The sequence below is a fragment of the Heliangelus exortis genome, chromosome 21, assembly GCF_036169615.1.
Source record: "Heliangelus exortis chromosome 21, bHelExo1.hap1, whole genome shotgun sequence".
Taxonomy (NCBI): Eukaryota; Metazoa; Chordata; class Aves; order Apodiformes; family Trochilidae; genus Heliangelus; species Heliangelus exortis.
Genome location: NC_092442.1, coordinates 3,441,942 through 3,461,078, shown reverse-complemented (window position 1 = coordinate 3,461,078; position 19,137 = coordinate 3,441,942). Strand labels below are relative to the sequence as shown.

The following is a 19,137-nucleotide window of genomic DNA, read 5'->3' as shown; positions in this document are numbered from 1 at the left end:
TTATTTGTTTCATAGAATCCTATTTTTTTGATTTGTATTAGAAACATGTCCTTATTGTCTTAGAACATGATCTCTGTTTTCTTGGCAACATGGAAAACAACAAGTGGGTGAACTGAGAGAGTCAACAGCTCTCTGTTGGTGTGGAGCCTGCAGGTCTTGAATTAAACCTATACAAAGCTGAGCATTAATTCAAATGGCTCTCCTGCCACCTGATGATCTGCTCTGTCTGCATATTCTCATTTCAGACTAGTGATCTTTTGGGAGAGTACACCCACACAGCAGTGCAGATCTGAAAGAGGGGGTGTCTTGCCCTGTTGATTTGCAGTTTTTACATCTTTCTGCCTGTCAGATGTGTATTTCATTATTTTTGCCTGGGTTGTACGTATGGACCTTGGAGTTCTGCAGTTCATGCTGGCTTATACAGTTGCTTTAGCACAGGTTTTGCTACCAGGTATGCAGCATGGGAGGTTTACAAACCACTGGGTGCTCTTGCTGCATTTTCAGTGAGACTTTTCATTTGAACATATGAGGTTATGACAGGATTTTTCTAAAAAAATTTTTTTTTTCATAAGATACTGGATTCTCATTTTCACGTTGCCTTTAGTGATGGGTGATTTTTCTCCAACAGGTTTGTGCTTTTATCCCAGCTAGACCCACTGCACATTGGCTGTCTCAAGCAGTACAAGTTAAATAATTTGATGTGACAACAGCTGACTGAGTCACTCTCCTGTCCAGGCTGTAGGAATTGAGCAGGTTGGAATACAAAAGGTTGGTTATGGGACACTGAATCAGGGCTGCTTGAGCACTTTGGGGCAGGGACTAATTTTGTGCAGTTCCAGGCATCCTGTCAGTTCTAAATAATAATATAGGGTTGCATTACTATTAATAAGTGCTGAGTGGGTAAGTTAGGAAACAAACTATGCAATAAGGAGAAATTATTTCTAATGCACCAGTGTGGCTCATGGTGTGGTCATTGCATATGTTTGTGTGTTAAGCTATTAGTACCCAAACACTGCTGCAGCTGATACTAATGCTAAAACATTTCTAATAGTCTTGTTATTTCCGTCTAGCAGCCCGAAATGCTGACTAACTTTCAGGATGACAATCTTTTATATATTCAGGAAACAAAATACCCAAGGGCCACCAGTGACTGATGGCTCCAGTGCTCTGATTAAATCTGACAGTTCCTGATCAGCTCCGTCTTGGCTGTGTTAGTTCCTTTGCTGATGGGGAAGAGAAGGGGGAGACAAAAAGAAATGTGATATGATAGGATTAGGAGATGAGACTTTTTTTTTTCCCCTTTGCAGTTTTTGAAGAATTTGTTATTCAGAAAAAACAAACAAGGTATCTGAGGAATAGCACTTGGGAGGGCAAACGTTGATTTCCTTATAATGACTTTCCTATAACAAGATATGGAAAATATTAAGGTGTTGCTTTCTGGTCATTGATTTTTGACTATACCAACAATATGTTGAGAGGTTCCTGAGCTAAAAAGTGTGTAGTATGTGTTATTCCCAACTGGTACTAAGGAAAGGGAGATAATTTTCTCTTTTTCTACACAGGAGGAATCCTGGGGGTTTTCTTCATCTTGTGCTTGTGTGCAAACTAAACAATTACCCAATCCCTAATTAAAAACCTTCAGTCACTGGTCAGAATGTGAGGTTGTTGGGTGCTAAATCTAGCCAAAGGTTGGGCACTCACCCATTAATACTCCACACGGTGACTTTATCTTCAGTTGTTCCCTCCCTGCCTTCCTCCCCAACAGCATTTTATAGCTGCTGAAGGAATTGCCAACTTTTTCATTTACCTCTGTGTTAATTTAATCTACTTTTTATGTGTATACAGGTGCTGGATGCTGATGAGCAGTTAGCAATGCTTCCCTAGCATGTACTGCTGGCTCTGGGGGGTACTTTGAACTATAGAGAAGTATCCAAAAAGCAATAAAATTAATGACTTTGCTTCTCTCTCCTGTTTCATTATAGCAAGGCCTATGTAGAACTGCTAAAAATTTAGGGTCACTTGCTATTTCATGAGTAAAACATGTTTTTGTTTGGTTTTTTTTTTTTTAGGTTGTCATAATTTGCACCTCTTACATGTTGGCAAATTCCAGCTTATCATAAAAAGGATATTGCTTGCAGTTGTTTTGTAAGCTTAGAGGGGTTTTGGAAGCAAGTACACTGCATTTTATATGCTTTAAGACCCATCAAATTGGGTAGACCTTTCACTGCTGAAGCAAGTTTTTGGTCTTAAGTTGTTGGGGTGGATGGAGGGCATTGGGTCCTTTGTGTCATGTCATGATTCAGGAAAGCTCTTACAAGGTAAAACACTTTTCCAAGGTGGGTTAAAATTAAAATTACCTTGTCCTTAAAGGTGTGCTAAGGTGCATGTGATATGATGACACATTTTTGGCAGCTGTTCAAGGTGTGGTGGGTGTACCTGGAGGTGTTACAAAGCTACCAGAATTCTTAAGTTTCTGGACTGTGGATGGAGAGGGATTGCAACAGCAGTTGAAGAAGAGAGACATAAATTACTGTTGCTCTGCATTTCATTGTTCTTGTTAAACTTCTTTTCTCATTTGGAAGTGACTCAAAATTAGTAATTCTTCTGTAGTCATGTTCAAAAATATGCAATGGTATGAATGTCAGACTGCATCATTGCAAGCTTATGTTTGCCCCACAAATGTACATTTAAATTACTTCCATTACTGAAAGACACTTAGCAACAATAAATTAGTAGTAGAACTAATGCTTGAATAAATACACAGGTTATGTGAGTGGCTGGATAGAGGTTTCTATCAGTAAGCACAAGCAATACAGTCTGAAGCAGGGTTTAACCTTCATTTAAATGTTTAGTCAACCTTTATTATACCATCCCTTCTCACTTCTGTGTGAATAGAAAATAAATTAATCATCATTTAGGAATTGCTGACCTTTGTAACCTGACAATGTTTGGTTTCATTCACTCCAAGACTTGTGCAACATTTTCAGGGTTTTCTTTTGTTCTGCAGGAGTAAGGTTTGATTTTTTTTTTTTTTATTTTTTTTAAATCAATGTAATTGAGATAATACAGAAGATCAGTTTGCAGCTTCTATTTGAACATTTGGACTCCAGCTGCCTCTGCTAGTATTGAATTGTAAAGCCAGGAGGCCTAAAATACAGATCTTATGGTCATGCAGAAAGTTCTGTTTCAAAAAATAGAAAGTTTAGAAGTATGGTGTTTCTAAAATATGTCTGCTTCTTTATAATTACCCACTTCAGATGTATTAATGCATGTGATTTTGAAAGTATAATTTAGACTCTGGCAGGTAGTGTCATGACAATTTTAAGGTAGGTTTTAAATAAAATTATACCTAAATATCTCAATGAGAGCAGTTTTCTTCTTAAGTGGTGTTCCTGGGTTTATTCTGGAGGACCCAATCCTAGACTCTGATTGTTTGTTTGTTTTTTTCCTTTTTAACTAGAATGTAGCAGAGGCTGAGTTCTGTCTTTTAAAGAAACAGTCCTAGGGTACATCTAGCAGATTTCAGGTGTAGGGGGAAGCAAGGGCACACTCTGGGTACTTTTAAGTTACAAGTTATGGTTAGAAAAGAGTCTCTTGCAGCTCTTAAAATCAAATAGTAAAAAACTTTGGTAGTAAGCTGAAAGAGGGAGAGTGCAGCACCTGCAGATGTTCTGCTCAAGGTGTGTGCTCACACCGAGCTCCTGCTCTGCCCTCTGTGACTTAACAGGTTAGTTTCCCTTTAAATCTGGGATGGTGTCTTTCCAGTTAAAATTGCTATGTGGTATGTGGTTTGCTGAGGGGAAAGCAAGTCCTTTTTTGTCTCCTGAAGGATCATGCCATGTCAGCTCTCTGATCCCCCTGTCATTTTCCTGGGGACCCCTGGTCAGTGCCCTGGCTGCTGAGACTGCAGCTGCCCTTTAAGTCCAGGATGGGTCCTTAGGGGGGTCCTCAGTCTTTCTCTTTCTATCATCCCCTCCCTCCTCCAGGCTCTCACTTGTGTGCAATCAAATTAAACAGTGGCACAGGCCCCAGTGGAGAAGAGCTCCTCTGTTAGAAAGCTGTCCCTCTAGAATGTGCACCCAGCTTTCATCGTTTGCACCTGCCATTGCTGGCTGCTGCTCTGACCTCGGGTGCCAGCAGCCCGTGCTGAGAAGTGTTCCCTGTTTCTTCTATCTCAGTTAATAGTTTTAAGGACACTTAATTCCTTGCCAGTCCTCTGAAGCTTGTCTTTGTCCATAAACACTCTGCATTCTATTTTTACAGGGTCCAGTTGAGGAGTGCTTTCAGTCCATACAACGACAGCTAGAAAGGGCAGTGTTAGGAGGTTTCTGTTCAGTGTATAAAGGCAGCAACCCAAATTCACCAGCAATTGGTGTCAAGCAGTAACTGTGCAAGGGTGCTGGCTCATTCAAGACAGTAGCCATCACTTATGGAACACTGCTGGCTTCTATTTGAAACCCACTGGAGGTTAGTGAAACCTCTCTCTCCTCTTTCTATTCACATCTTCTGGGCACTGTGCCTTCTCTGGGCTGCAGAGCTGCTGCCTCTGCCTCATGCAGGACCCTGTGTGCCAGACACACCTGCAGGGGCAGCTGCACTTTGGGGAGGAGTGAGGTGCAGCAGCCCCACCAGTATGGAATGGCCACTGGGCTGTCAGTCTTGCCTGCTCTGCACAAGCTCTTCCCTCATGCTTTTCGTGGAGTCAAGGCAATGCTTTTTCAGTGTGAGGAATGTGAAACCACAGTCTCCATTGGTACCTTCAGGATATTTCCTTCCACCATGAAGCCATAGATATCTTCCACTTCAAAGTATTCACTTAGTTCAACCCAGAATTGATTCCCCACAGACTTTGTTTCAACTCTTTCTGCCACTGAAAATCATTGCAACAGCATTGACCAAGTGGAGCTTTCAAAGAACCCTGCTAAGAGTAGAGCAGCAAGCAGTGGTTTCCTTGAGGGTTTGTTGCTGCAGCCCCCTCATTGTGCATCATTTTCAAGTGATGTTTTCATTTGGGTGGTGGGTGTTGCCTGTACCCAGGGAAGGGTGGGATCTCTCTTGGAGAACATTGGTGGAACTCAGCAGGGTGCAGCCTGCCTCCTTGCCTCTGCTAAGGCACTGTTCCAAACATTAATCTCTTTAGCTGTGAAATATCTCCTAGTGGTGATTGCTAAATCTAGTTATGTACATGCAAGCTCAAACAATGGAAAATATATGAAATATGAGCCCTTTGTGCTGGGGTGGGAACATTCACCTTGCTTTGGTGAGGAATGTTCACCTCACGCTTCCGAACATTGTGTTCAGCAGATGAGCTGTTTCCTCCTCATTTTGGTTTCTCCTTTGGAGACAGGGCTGAGAGGTCATGCTTGGATGGGCTGTTAGAGTAATTATCAAAAAGAACAGGTTTTATAGAGGCTGTTGTGTGATTTTATTCTCATTGGTGGAGGGGACTTGGTTCTTGTTCAGTCTCTTGACATGTAGACTAGCAAGAGTCCCACTGGGAAAGAGCTCCCTTTTGACTCTAGCAGTGTCCCCAGTGGGAGAGAAGACTGAAGAATGAAAGGGAACCTCAAAAAAAAAAAAAAAAATGTATTCTACAAAGTATGGACAGCCTGCATCTGCCAGCCTTCTGTCAGACAGCATATTTGTAAAGATCATGGAAATTTTCATGTTGCTACTGAGTTCTGGGTGACACTCTCACTGTTAAATTGCTGAGAGAAACCTCCTTTTACCAGGCTGGGGCATATTTTCACACATCCTAAGGTAATGAGAGTAAATTGTGGGGCAAACTTTGTTCCTAAACAGTTGCTCTCAGCCCAATTCCATGGAAATTTTAACAACACAACAAAGACAAAACCTTAAAAACAGAAAAAGGCCCTTAAAAATAGAGCTGAGGTTAAAAGGAGACTCTGTCTAATTCTGTTAGCATTGTGGTCCTAATTTGTCGCTTCTGGTGACTTGAATTCCTCACAAATTGTTGGTTTGTCTGCAGATCTGTAATTCCTGCATGCTGCAATTTTGCCCTTTAGAAATGTTGGCTGCTGGCAGCTTTCTGAGCTGGAATTTTGAACGTTTTAAACTTCTGTTTGAGGAGAATCTAGGTGGAGATGCTTGCCTCTCGGGGACAGCTGAGCAGCTCTGTCTTCTGCTGTGGTAGAAAGGCCTCAGAAGTCAGTGGTGGTGAGCAGGGTGCTGGGATGCAGCTCTTGGATTCCCTGTGGGCTGGAAAAGAGAAGTTTCTATTCTTTGGCAGTGGTGTAAGCATCCAGCAGAAGGATGTGGTAGAGAACCAGGCTGTCTTCTTCTAGAACACTTCAAAAAGTGAGATCAAGATCTACTCTGGGAAGAACTCTGAGAGGTTTGCTGTGCAAAAACTAAGAATCTCCTAAATAATGTGGTTTCCCTTTAGTTCTGGGAAGGGTCAGCTCTTGCTGTTAGCCTTTAGCTGGTTTGAAATCACTAGCTACATGCTTGGAGTTTCAGCTAGCACCCAGCCCCTCATTTTGGGCCATATGTTTAATTGCTATGTCATAAACTGAAAGAATATACTGTATATTACAAAGTCTGAAAACTTGAAATGCTGAGATGAAAGAAGAGATGCACTTTCATCTGGTTTTTGTAATTTCATTTGGGTTTCATCTTGGCATTTTTTTTGTTGTGTTTTGTTGTTCTGTTTTTGTTTTTTTTTCTTTTAAGGAGCCCTGAAAAATTAAACACCATTCTTTGTTGTTTGCTTTTTATATCAATTTAATCCTTTTGGCATCTTCTGCTGTTTTTATAGCTGTTACTATCCTCACTGCCTTAGTATGGACTTCTGGAGTAAGAGGACATAACAAGTAAATGCAGTTAACCAAATATTCCAATCTCCAAGGGGCTGTGTAGCCTAACCTGGGGATGGAGCTCAGTCCTGATACTTCAAGCTCCAGAGATTTTTTTACTTCTCTGCTCAGCTCGAAAATGAGGTAGAGCTTTGATACTTAGAGAAGTAGCCCTGGATGCTGCTTAAATCTGGGGAAATGCCTGGGGAGGGCTTTTTGGTTGTACCCTAATTATGTATTAATTCCCTTTACAGTTAGGAATTGCAATTAAGGGCTCTGAGATGGCCTCTGTGCAAATGAGGAACTGTCGGGAGAAGGGAGCTCTCTGCTTATCACATGGATCAGCTCTGCCATTCCTTCAGGCACCACTTTCTCAGGCCCTTCCTGATCTCTAATAGGGACCTCTCTGCTGTTGGCAACCTTCAGCCAAAAATGCTGAGCACCTCAGTCTTTGCTTCTGAACAAATTAATCAGGGTTCTGTGCTTAGTGTGGAGCTGAAGCAGTAGGCAGGATGCAGATGAGGTGCAGCAGTTGGACATCTCTGCAGGCCCTGGTGTGTTGAGAAGGGAAAACCACCTTATTCTGTAGTTTTATGAAAGAAGAGTGTGCAATTTAAGCAAAATGTTTCACTTGATAGGCCACAACCTGTTCTTTTTCTCAGATGTGCCGTGAAATGCCAGCAGTGAGTTTGTAGAAAAATGTTTGCTTGTGGAGGATGGATGTTTATTTTGGGTTAAAAAGTTTCAGAAAGACAATGATCTGAATATCTGGATCAAAGTTGAGTTTATAAGGAAAAGAATATCTTCATTTTAGAGTGAATATGGGGCAGTATCAGAGGATTCATACACTACAACTGAGATCAGGTCTTCACTGCTTCCTTTTCCTGTGTTAGAGAAGATAAATTGAAGAAGAGAGCCCAAGCTAGGTGTTGGACATTGCCATAAATTCTTGCTCTTGGTATTACCACAGTGTCCTAGGATCTACAAGAGTGGTTCTTTTTGCAGTAATCACTGTGCTCTTTAACCCTGCTGCATCCATACAAGTGGTGCTGGCATCAGGACAGCAAAGAGAAAGAGGATAAAGAGGAGACCTGGACATGTCAGGGAGCTTCAGCAGGAACCTGTGAGGAACACAGACAGCTCCTGTTCCATCCTGTGTGCTCTTGGAAAATAAAACAGCCTCCCTACCTCTGCTCCCTCCTTGCCAGGACTGCCTGGTGTATAAGAACTCTTTACAAATAGTCAGTACTCAGAGTAGTCCTGTAAATTACTCCTTTATTATTAATATAATGCTGGTGATGCTGCTGCTGGTCTACCTTGTGTTTTGAAACTGAGAACAGCAGCTAGGAGAGATTGATCCTGAAATGGCTTCTCAGGGCATCAAGGGGGTACTTTTCATCTACCTGCTCCTGTTGTTTTCAAGGTGCTAGAGGAACACTGGTGCTCCCAGAGCTGCCTCTTGCTTGGCAAGCAGCTTCCAGTGTGGCAAAGCATCATCCTCCTGCAAGTGAACAAGTACTTAATTTGGGAATGGGTCGACTTGGCTTCCCTAATTTCCTTTCACACCTCCTGTTTGCAGCTGATTGAAACACAAAGCTTTCCCTGCTTTCTACTGAGAGGGTGAGGAGAAGTGTGAAAGGCAGAGGGTAAGGGCTTTTAAGTAATGATGGATGGCATTTAAGTACCTGGACACTGACAGAAATTGATTGTCTAATTTGGAGCTTTATCAGTTAGACTCGGCAAGGAAATTGATGCAATTGGAAGGATTTCAGGAGCCACTCTGGATCCATCTGGAGCAATGGAGGTGAGCATTAGGACATGGCTTCTGCTGCACTACCATGGAATTGGTCATTTCTGAAGGCTTACTTGAATATTGGCAGGCAGTGACATTGTTGATTTTGGCTTCTAATGCTGCTGTTTTCTTCAGGGAGGAGAAAGTAAAGCAGAAAAGCAGATTGCCCTTTCCCTTCCAGCTGCTTTTGCTGTGGCCATGGCCACACAAGGGGTTGTTTGGGCAAGTGGCTTAGGGAGCAGCAGCAAGTGGGCAAGTAAGGCAGGTATGAGGTCACCAAGTTATCACAGTGTGCTGGTTAGATATCAGCATTTACATTTTTGTGGGGGTAGAACTCCAGATAAATTGTTTGGCTTTTAACAGGCCAGACAGTCACAGTAGTAGTTAGCAGAGGATTTGATTTACTTCTAGCTTTAAAGAAGCAGGGTTTGTTTCAAAGCAGCTACATGAAAAAGAGGGTGCATGAAAAAGAGGGTGCTGAGCTGGTCAGGATACCTGCCAGAGGGACAGAAATATCTTGTTTTCTTGCATATTCTCCTTTCACCTGTCCCTCTATTGAGCCTTGGCCTTTGTATTACATCTGAGCAAGCTTTTTGTATTCAAAATATCATGACTGATTGTAAAAAATAAATGGAGGGTGATGATGTCTGGTGGAGTATTATGCCTTGGAGATACTAATTGCCAAAGTTATGGCCACAGTAATGAGCAGACCTTTCAAGTTTACCTTGAAACTTAGAAATAAGTACTTTTTTTGGGTGTGACTGTTGTATTCTGGGTTTGGAGCCCGCTGGGTTTTTTTCTGTTTTGGGGATTTTGTGCATAACTGTGTGGTTTTGAAGAGTTTACTTTTAAAGAACTCAATAACTGCAGTAATAGCTGTTTTAAGGACAGTGCCAAATATTGCAATGGTAAAGAAACAGGAGATGGCAGTTCTTAAATCCTACTTAAAAAGTTAGGACTGTTTCTGTGTTTTTAAAAAAGCTGGAGCACAAGGCTTCATGTATGCTATTGTCAGAGGGGAAGCTAAAAGGAGATCATAGAATCATAGAATCCTAGGGGTTGGAAGGGACCTGGAAAGATCATCTAGTCCAACCCCCCCTGCCAGAGCAGGGCCCCCTAGAGTACATCCCCTAGGAACGTGTCCAGGTGGGTTTTGAATGTCTCCAGTGAAGGAGACTCCACAACCCCCCTGGGCAGCCTGTTCCAGGGCTCTGTCACCCTTACAGTAAAAAATTTTTTTCTGATATTCAACTTGAACCTCCTATGCTCCAATTTACACCCATTACCCCTTGTCCTATCACTGGTCACCACTGAGAAAAGCCTAACTCCATCTCCCTGACACTCACCCCTTACATATTTGAAAACATTGATGAGGTCACCCCTCAGTCTCCTTTTCTCCAAACTAAAGAGACCCAGCTCCCTCAGCCTTTCCTCATAAGGGAGATGTTCCACTCCCTTAATCATCTCAGTAGCTCTGCGCTGGACTGCTGGTGACTCCAAGATTTGCCTGCAGTGGAGCTTCTGCTTTCCTTGCTGAAGAGGGGAGAGAGCTTCTCATAACTCCATCTCCCTTTATTTAACCTCCTTCCTTCAGTCCTACTTCCAAGATCATAATCAGTACCCTGAAATGGGCCATTTCCCACAGGCTTGCTGGAACAATAAGTACTTAACATGATATCAGCATCAAGTTTACTAGAGAGTATGTAGTAGGGAACCAAGAAATCTTGTGCATATTTGGTTAAATACTTCTTGCAGCTTGACTGCCATGAGGTTTTGTTGATGCTCTTTCTCCACCATGGCACAAACCTCACTCCAGCTGCAAATGTGAAGGGTGCAAGTATCAGAACCAGCAATTTTCTTCAAGAATTGCTTTTTTGTGTTTGAATGGAGCACACACACACACAAAAAAAAAAAAAAAAATAGAGGCAGCATCTGATCTGACAAGCAAACCCAATGATGGCTCCAGGAAAACACTTTTCTGTTTTTGTTTTGGAAGCAATTTCTGCATTTTATCTTCACTTCTCTATAGCACAGTTTAGATGACTGGAGATGAATTATACCTCCAGCACACAGCAGAATCTTGACATCTAGAGATGTTTTATGCAGTTTTTTCTTTTTGCAGCATCCCAGGGTGTTGTGAATCTTTTCTTTCATCTCCCCCCCCCCCAGAAGTGACACTAATAAAAACATGAAACTATGAAATTAATGCAAAAAGAGAAGGTAGGAGGAGGATGGAGTAGGTCTGCATTTGACAAATGGCTTTTTGTCATTTCTGACATCTAACACTGCCTATTGTCCTTAGGTGTCTGCAGTCTGTATGTCTGAACCCTTAGAGCATCAGAAAATAGGGAACAGCAGTTTGTGGCCAAAACTACAAGGAGATAAATTAGCAGTGTTCTCTGGAATTCCAAGTCATCTGAAACTAATTGCAAGAGATTTCTCTGTGCCAGAGATCCAGTTGTATTGTCTTACCTGTAGCAGATACTTGGTAGGAAGGCAGCTAAGGAAGTCAAAGTCAGTTCAAGATCAGATAGGGTTTATTTTAAAGTAATGATAGCTTAAAGTAATCTAGCAATCAACTGCTAATTTTGTTTCTTAACAGAGCAGAAAAAAAGTTCCTTTTAGGAACCTCTATTTAGGTTCAGTTTTTTGTGTGCATAGAGTTAGTTTCATCACAAAGTGAGAGAAAAATGGGCAGGAGACAAAACCAAAAAAAAATCCATTGCACATGAATTTGAGTTGATGTGAAAGGCAAGTTTCTTAATTGAGGGAAGAGAAGTCCAGATATTCTTGCAGCAGTAAAAAAAAAATTAAACTGATTTAGGGAACAATTTTTTTCCAAAAAAATTAATTTTTTTTAACATTTTTTAATTTTTATATTATATATATATAATTAATAGAAAATATATTATCTTAGCAGTCCTTGTAAACACGGTATTGTAAGATTTGATTATATTTCCATGTATAAACCTCTGTTTGGTTAAAACAGTGCCTCAAGAAAAGGAAAGATGGTGACTCCAGCTCAACTTCTGTCATGAATAAATGGGTGACAATAAACCTTCTGGCTGGTTAGCAGTGGTACATATTAGGAGGCTGCTAATGTTGGATGTGTTGGTTGTTTTAGATTTCATACCACACTTCAGCAGCTGTGATAGAGAGGTATTAAAAAGCAGTAGATCTCTGATAAGCACTTCTCCAGCCTTTTTTTTTTTTTTTTTTTTTTTTTCTCTGTCCAGCTTTTCAAGAGCAACCAGCTATATGACACTTCCTTAAAACTCCATCAGTTTCCTTGGGGATCAGCAGGTGCCTTCTAAGCATGCCTGGGGTATTTCAAATGAGGTGTTAATAAGGCTCATTACCTGAGCAGATTGATGTTCCAGATTTATATATACATTAGTACAAATTATTTCCTCCTGAGCAGCTTCTAGTTTTCTATATCTTTTTGATGCTTATGAACTTTAAGTCTGTGGTTGGGGACTGCAGGAGGCTGATGAAGAAGGATGAACAAGACTTTCAAGGTCATCTACTTAGGAGTTTTTGTTCCTTTTCCATTGTAATGTCCAGGTTGTTACTGTAGTGAGCAGGAGGAGCACAAAGAGCAGTTTTCCATATTTCTGAGAAATCCATGGCAGGTAAAGAAATCCTACTGGTTTCTTTCCTTTCCCAAACCACTTGGATTTGGTCCTTCCTCAGTTTCAGTTTCTCTTCAGTGTCAGACCAGGCAGAGCACAGCAAATGCACAGCTTTGCAGTTCTCCACTTATCCTTCTCTGCCAGCCACAGGGAGAGGAAGAAATTGTCTAACATAGATGGAATTCATTTTTGTTTGATTTCCTTCCTCTCATTGCTGCTGTCATGATCACATGAAAATTAACTCTAGCAAAACACTTAAGCTGATATAATCTACCCAGGGAATTTGTGCATAAAGAACCTGCTTAAAATAACAATAAATCAGACAATTGGATGCCATATTCTGAGTGCAGCTTTGGAAGTCTCTGGCTTCAAGTATAATTACAAGTAGGATTTAAACAATGCCATTTATTTATACAGACTTGCTGTGAGTCATGAATTGCACCTTTCTACATTAATGAAAAGATTAATTTTCTCTTGCTTTCATTTCCATCATCCTCAGTACCTTGTTGGGAATAGTTTAGAGTGAAAGACTGCTGGGATCCCATCTGAAAACCCTTCCAGTGAGGCTGGGAAGGAATGCTGCAGCTCCCTTGGTAAAGTGCCTGTCTCCTGGGAACACCTGGGGTGCCTGTTCAGACCTGCACAGATCTATCTCCTGCTCTTTGCCTGGCACTCATGTCTGCCTGTTGGACTCACTTGAAAGCATCCTTGCTATCTTAGCTGTTTGAAAATAAAGTTATTTGTGCTCTAGTAGCTCACCCATCAATCTTGTCAGCTCCTTGTGCATTTATCTCCCATCCATATATGCTAAAACATGTTCACTGGTGACATATCCAAGCTGTGCTGTGTTCTGTACTTCCAGCCAGACCAAACTTCTTTGGGTTCAGCACTGGCAATAAGCAGGGTCAGCAGGTGCTGACCCAATCATAGAATAGAACTGGCTGGGTTGGAAGGGACCTCAGAGCTCATCAAGTCCAACCCTTGCTCCACTCCCCCCGTGGTTCCCAGCCCATGGCACTGAGTGCCACATCCAGGCTCTTTGGAAATATCTCCAGGGATGGAGAATCCACCCCTTCCCTGGGCAGCCCATTCCAATGGCTGATCACCCTCTCCCTAAAGAAATTCTTTCTCATGTCCAACCTAAACCTCCCCTGGCACAACTTGAGACCTCTTGTGCCCTCTTGTCTTGCTGAGAGTTGCCTGGGAAAAGAGCCCAACCCCCCCCTGGCTCCAACCTCCTTTCAGGGAGTTGGAGAGAGTGATGAGGTCTCCCCTGAGCCTCCTCTTCTCCAGCCTCAACACCCCCAGCTCCCTCAGCCCTTCCTCACAGGACTTGTGCTGGATCCCTTCCCAGCCTCCTTGCTCTTCTCTGGACCTGCTCCAGCACCTCAATTTCCTTCCTGAGCTGAGGGGCCCAGAACTGGACACAGGACTCAAGTTGTGGCCTCCCCAGGGCTGAGCACAGGGGCAGAATCCCTTCCCTGGACCTGCTGGCCACGCTGTTCCTGAGCCAGCCCAGGATGCCATTGGCCTTCTTGGCCACCTGGGCACACTGCTGGCTCCTCTTCAGCTTCCTGGCAATCCAAACTCCCAGGTCCCTCTCTGTCTGGCTGCTCTCCAAGCACTCTGTCCCCAGCCTGGAGCTCCCCATGGGGTTGTTGTGGCCAAAGCAATGTCCCAGCAAACCCCTTGCAGCCCACAGGGATGCTCCCAGGCAAGCATCATTCCAGCCAAGTGTCACGAGCAGAAAGAATAAAAAAGCTTTTGGGGCATGGAATGCTTGGGCAGGAGCTGAAGCCTCCCCTCCACGTGCAGTGTGTGCCCCCCTACAGCAGAATGCTTGATGGGGAGATTTTGTTTACCTGAGAATCACTTTATTGAACAGCAGTGATTTTGGTGCTCAGAGGTTGCACTACTTCCTGAATCCACATTTGCTTTAAATTTCCTGACCACACAGGCACTTCCCAATACTTTTGTACAGCTAATTTCAGTAATCAGGCAGCACTGAGGCTTTATTTCCCTTTTGCATCAGACTGGCAGTGCTTTTTTTTTTTTTTTTTTTTTTTTTTTGTTTTGTTTCATCCCCTGTTTGTTATGCAGTGTTCTATTGGATGTAGAGCTAAGATCCTTTATTTTCTGCTCAGCATCTAAACCAAGAGCAAATGATCAAAAGGATTGACATGTGCCCTAAAAGAAGTGCCTCTAATACCAGTGACTGAAGTGTAGGACAAAGATCATGGGTTACTGTTCAGATTGAGGACTGGGTTGTCTTTTATTTTTAAGTTTTTCTCTTTTCAGTGAGAAAACATGTTCACAGGGCCCCACAGGCCCTTTCTTCAAAGGGAGCTTCACTTTTTTTATGTTCTGTACAAGTTCAGCACTGAAGCATTTTCTTCCTGACCCATCTCTTCAGTTTTTTTATGTATTACTGTGCAAAAGGAGTGTGGGTAGGGAGGAAGGATAAATACTGTTTACTTTATTTCAGTGCTAGTCCCTTATGTGAGGCACCTGTGTCTGATCTTATCTCTGAAGATGTAACAGTTTTTCACTTCACACATAAAACCATCCTAAGATAAGAAATGGGAGTGAGAGGGACTGCTTATCCCCCAAATCATGTTTTATTGGCCAGCTCGGAAACTTCAGGTTATTAAATATCATTGCAAGGAGTTGTGCTAGGTCTGTTTTTCACCAGAGTTGTGTAATGTTTTTGTCTTCCCCAAGGACTGACAACATTGATTACCAGAATTGAGGGTTAGAATTGCATCTAAAATATTGTAATGCACACATTTCAAAGCTTATAGGGACAGTGGAGGGATGCTGCTGATTTGCTTCTGTATAGAAAGGAAAAGCCCCTATGGTTGGTGTCAGAACTCTAAGGATGTTCTGAAACAGGAGTCACTCTGGAATAAAATGTGGCCAGAATGACCAAAATAAGGAATTTTGCCAATCTCAGTAAATGAAAATGTGAATTGTGAAGGAAGCAAGCTCTTTTCAACAGAGGGTATGTTGTAAGGCAGTCTCTCTCTAGGTTATTCTTTATTCCCTTTACTGTTTTAATCCACTGACCAGTTTCTGCCATGCTCAGAAGAAGGAAAAATTCTCAAAGATACAACAGAGGTTTCATAGGAATCTGGAGCCTGGGAAATGAACACGAGCAGGGCATTAAATGGGAAAGAAACCACTAAAGCAAAAGATTTTGAACTTTTGCCACCTCTGAAAAAGTTTGGAGAATGCTGTCTCAGAGCATCTTAGGAAAACAGGGATCATCAGTTCTGCTTTTAGGAAATAGCTTTTTGTTAATAACTTGCTGTGAACTGGCACATGGGACCTTGCCAAGACTTTTTTTTTTTTTTTTATGTAAAAAAAGGTGTGGGCATCTGTGAGCCATGAGCAGTGGTTAACTCTTGATCTTGTCATTAGTTGTCCTGACTGTGAGGTGCACCTGTCATTAAGGAATTAATGCACATTTCATGAGCAGAGGCTTAGCAAATGAGAGCCTTTTACTGTTTATAGTAAAGGGGGAAACCCAGACTCCTCCTTTAGCTGCCTGTATTGCAGTGACTCCTGAAAAAAGTGGAGGCTATGTCCTTTATTATAACAAATTAAAGTGTAGGTGACTTGCTGACAGCAATTTTTAAAAAATATGACTCTTGAGAAATGAGTTCAGTAGCACCCTACTTTTTTTAAAACTAGAAAACTTTCCAATCAAGGTGAAGGGAAGGTTTTTCTCTGTCCTGGAAAGAAGTTACAATTATAATTTTATTTTTTTTTCCCCTCAGGTTCCTGTACTCATCTATTTTTTAAGAAATTCATTACTGAATGCCCTGGGGGTAGTCCATAGAATTTGGTATCACTTTGAAATTCAGAGAATAAAGTTAGAACTGTCTGTGTCACAGGGTGATGTTGAACTGGGACATGGCATCCAACACTCCAGCATGCTGCAGGAAGCACTTGGGTTCATCTCTCCTGGATGAGACTTGGGGAAAAAATCTTGAGTCTCTGGACTGTGCTGCTCAATTACACCTGAGTTCTCTCTCTCTGTGTCCCTTTGCCCCTGTTTCAAACAGGCAATGATACTGACTTAAGTGATAAGCACTTATTCAGTGTTCCACTACTTAAAGGGGGGCTACAAAGAAGCTGGAGACTCCCTGTTTTTTATAAAGAGTTCCATGGACAAGACAAGGGGCACTGGGCACAGGTTCCATCCCCATCCTGGTGGGATTTCAATTGAACACAAAGGGAAAATTTTTCACTCTGAGGACACTGGAATGGTCTCCCAGGGGAAGTGGTGGATTCCCCCACTTGGGAAAATGTTAAGTTTCAGCTCACTGGGGTGCTGGGCCATCTCACATGAACAATAATATTAGAAGGGTTGGACCAGGTGATCCTTGAGGTGCCTTCTTATCCTGACACTGGGATTCACTGGATACTTCCTAGATAAGAAGCAATGTAGAGTAGATGTTTCTGTTTGCATGACTGGTATTTAACACAACTTCACTGTAACATTTCTCACTACTGAGGTGTTTCCCTGCAGGAAATATTGCATTTTCTTCAATCCTAGTCCTTCCTTCACAGGAAATGTTCAGTTCCTTGGGTTTTTTTGCCTTTCACCAGTTAAAGCAGAGCTGGCCTGTCAGCTTTGTCCTATCCCAGGTACCAGTTCCTTTGAGATAGACCTTTGATCAAAGGCTTTTATGTTTGCAATATCAGAGGCTCAGCAGCCTGTATCACCTTCCCACAATCTACAAATAAAGTTTGAACGTGGAAAGTGGTTGAAATGGGTCTGCTTTACCAACACAGAAATAAAAGCTGCCCTAAATCAGAGAGACTCTCTCCTAATAACAACAACAAAAATGGTTCCTGTCTGTTTTGGGTTTTTTTTATTTTTATTTGGGGTGCACATGTCTTTTAATTAATCTTCCTTCTCCTAATTCTCCTTTCATCTGGAGCTCTTCTGAGCACTTCACAAGACCATAATAACCAAGCCCTACTGTATCTGTGACACACATGATTATTGTTATTATCCTCATTAGGCTAATGCAGAGTCTGAAATTCTGCAGGATCAAATAACTTACCCAGGGTTAAATAGTGAGGTAGTGTCAGGGTTGGCAACAGAGCCATCCTTGGCTTGAGCCAGGGCTGAATTTGGGTTTTGGGAACGTGGGTGTGACATGAGGAGCATGCATCACTGTAGCAGCCCTTCCCATTGAGGTCCTGTGGAAATGCAGGCAGGCAAAATCCCAAATGTTGCTGGGGAAGGTGTTTAAGCTCCAGAAATTGCTCCAGAATAGAACACTTTATCCCAGGGCAAGCCCTGGTTGTGCTCTGAGGTTTTCCTGGGATCCTCTTGTTACGTGGCCACACCAGTGACAGAGAAGCCCTGAGTGTTAGTGCACTCTCTTCTTCCTTAGGAAAAACCCTGGAAGGTTTTATACACAGATTTTCTGCTATATCAGCCACGGAGCTATTGTAGAACACAGTATCTTATTTAATAAGTGACATTTTAGAAGCTGGGTTGATAGATTTAAATACCTCCAGTGATAACTCCAAAGCTGATTTTGGTTTTTTCTCTCTAACAGTGCTGTGGGTAAGGCCCAGGTTCCTTCCCAAGCTCTCATTCCCTGCACAGATGATCTTGGAATACCTGTGTGCCTTATTAATTAACTGTACAAAGCCACTTACCTGCTCAGCTAGCCACCATCACTAACTTGCAATAACCACCACAGATTGATGGATCATTTCCTAGCTCCCCCAGGACCAGAATGAGAGGTGGGAGGTGCAAGAGAGGCCCCTTGCTCTGTGCTCAGGGCAGGTATTTGCAGGCAGTGGGCTGGGCAGTGGCAGAAGGACATTTCCATGCCCATCCAGGCTTCAAAATTCCTGTGAGGAGAAGACTTGAGGTGGCAGCTTTACACAGCTATGGAGGAAAACACAAGAGGGTTGCAGGAGCCTGTGTTGGCAGTGTGGAGCAATAGCCCAGCAAGTCTCATCTGCCAAAAAAATACCTCCCTTAGGTCATGTGAAGATAAGGAAAAAAACTCCTCTAAACAGGACCTTTGGTTTACTTACATCATGCTTTATTTATTAACTCATTATGTGGCAGGGTTCTTGTGTAGATCAATGTGCTTGGAGTTCCCCAAGTGAATGCAAGAGGAAGGGAACATGCATTGAGTATGAGAAGCTGCTCTATGGATTGTCTTATTGATTCAGATCAATAATTATTGATCTTACTGATTCAGATCAGGAGGTGGGGGAGGAGACCCAGAAGCTCCTGGTTATGGTGCTCTAGAGAAAGCAAAGAAAACAGGTGGATGAAAGGGAGCAGTGGACTTGGAGTAGCTTTGTCCTCCTTCCTTTATAAACCTCATGAACCTATTTGCAGAGTTCAGCAATGTCTCAGAGATGCTTAAAGCATATATTTAACAGTAAAAGCCATTTTGGGATTACTGACATTAGGGTAGGTATTTTTATCTGCAGCCAGATTTTTTTTCATCTGTTACTTGAAATAGTAGGGCTTTGGTGAGTTGGGTTTTTTTTTGTATTTTTCAGATTTCCTGTTGTCTCAGAAGTGGGCACCAAGTTGGCATCACAGTTTTATGTAGGTTTTCATCTGTGGAGGGGTATGTTACAGGCACTTGTAGCTTTCCCTGCTTTTGTGTTGAAAGCTTCATGATCTTCTCTGGATCCAGGAGGGAGATTTGCTTCGTGGCCATTAACTAACATTGCAGAGTCACTATTTAAAATCAGCATGCAGCTTGGCACGAGTGCTGGAGCTTTGCTCCATGCTGACATGACCTTGATTACCAGAAGCCTTTATTAGCCCAGGACCATGCCAGCAGCCATGTGCTTGGACTGAGAATCTGATGGTTCTGCACAGCAGAAACTTGCCTGGAATATG

The 19,137-nt window shown here is 42.3% G+C and overlaps 1 protein-coding gene across 4 annotated transcripts in view; it reads left to right on the top strand.

Annotated features, from left to right (window-relative positions):
• The window catches only part of SPNS2 (SPNS lysolipid transporter 2, sphingosine-1-phosphate), a 139,653-nt gene that overhangs the window by 7,809 nt on the left and 112,707 nt on the right, over positions 1-19,137 (top strand). The window lies entirely within an intron of this gene.